The sequence below is a fragment of the Phalaenopsis equestris genome, unplaced genomic scaffold (assembly GCF_001263595.1).
Source record: "Phalaenopsis equestris unplaced genomic scaffold, ASM126359v1 Scaffold000606, whole genome shotgun sequence".
In the NCBI taxonomy this organism is placed as follows: Eukaryota; Viridiplantae; Streptophyta; class Magnoliopsida; order Asparagales; family Orchidaceae; genus Phalaenopsis; species Phalaenopsis equestris.
The window spans coordinates 245,311-246,979 of NW_018165046.1; positions in this window are offsets into that span (position 1 = coordinate 245,311).

Sequence of the window (1,669 nt, forward strand, 5' to 3'; positions counted from 1 at the left end):
TAACTGAACTATATAAACCAAATTAAATTTAGATTGTTGGCTCTTTTTGATTAAAATTTTGATTGGTTCGTTTTTTGGATTTCGGGCTGTGATTGCATTGGTTCGACCAACTAAAAACTGATCCATCCCAAAAAAAACAGAATGCTCACCCCTATTTACAGTTACAAGATCTAATACTTAGATTATAAGAACATTTTTAGAATTCAACTTATTTTGTTAAGCAACAACCTTGATTTTCTATTTGATGGAGATGGTCATGACAAGCAATCTATACATCAATCATAATTTGAATATTTGATGAAGTAGTCATGTCAACATTGCATTTTTTATACTCATGCATGTGTTTAAATTACTATTAATTTTATTTCATATAGAGAACATTATTAGTGAAAAAAAAATGTATATATTATCAATTAGATAATACTGATTATTTAGCTGATTAATTAGGTGCACATTCTTTAATAATATTAATTAAATATTCTTGCATAAAATGTGGCAACCTTTTTTGTTCACATGTTGCAACTCATCCCTATAAATAAAATGTTCATCAAAGCTAATTCAACTTGTTATGCCAACATTTCAAAAGTGTGCCATAACACAATTCTCTTCTTAAGGCACATTCACATACATACCAACTAATTCTTATGCAATTACCTAACTAACAAGTAAACTTAGATTATTTTTTACATTTCTACTTATTAGCATATCATATAAAAATATCACTATTTAACTTATTAAAAAGTTAAATACATCATTTCAAGTAGTGATAATGTGACATATATGTAAGAATAGAACTCTAAGTGTCACGTATATAAATATGCATAAAATGAATGATATGCATGTAAATCCTCCTTAATTTAAAGAGCCTACTATTGATTAAGAGTACCATCATGTTATCATTACTCATAACCATTACAACTTTGATTCGCCTATCATCAACCCCTCCTATCTCCTATATATAATAAAAAAATGTTCAACTCATACTTAGACAGTCGTTCTCAGATCAGTCGGTGGTATAAGTCCCCTCTGGTCTGATGTTCGAATCCCGCATCTGACGACTTCCACCTAAAAGGAAGGGTTCCTCGAATGGGTTGGCTCATGGGGTCTTGGCTCGCGCTAACTGGCGAGCCCATTGTAAATAATGAAAAATAAAAAAATAAAAAAAAAGCTAAAAAATTACAAATCAATCATCTATTTTTCAAATTCTCACTTTAACATTAAAGGTCTATCGGTTTTATGGTTAAAAAAAATCGTCTAAATGTTTGATTTATAAATAATAATATTTTTTGTCCTCTGCATGTAATTATCCATGATAAAAAATCAAATGGAAGAGAGAGAGAGAGAGAGAAGAGAGAGAGTCAACCTTCTACCGGCCGGAGAGCATGGTCATGGCGAACGAATGAGTCAAACCTTCGGGCGTCTGAATCTGCAGCAACGCCGGCACCGGAGCTTCAATCTCGTCAACGTCGAGATAATCCGCCATTAACATACTCATCTCCGGCGGTGTTTCCACAACCCCCATCCTCCCTTCCAACATATCCACCACTCCCACCATACTCGGCCTCATCTTCCTCTCCTCCTGTATGCACCAAAAAGCCACATTTACCAATCTCTGCACCTCCTCCTCCTCCCCCTCCCCTATCCCCATCCTCCCCTCCACCGCCTCCAT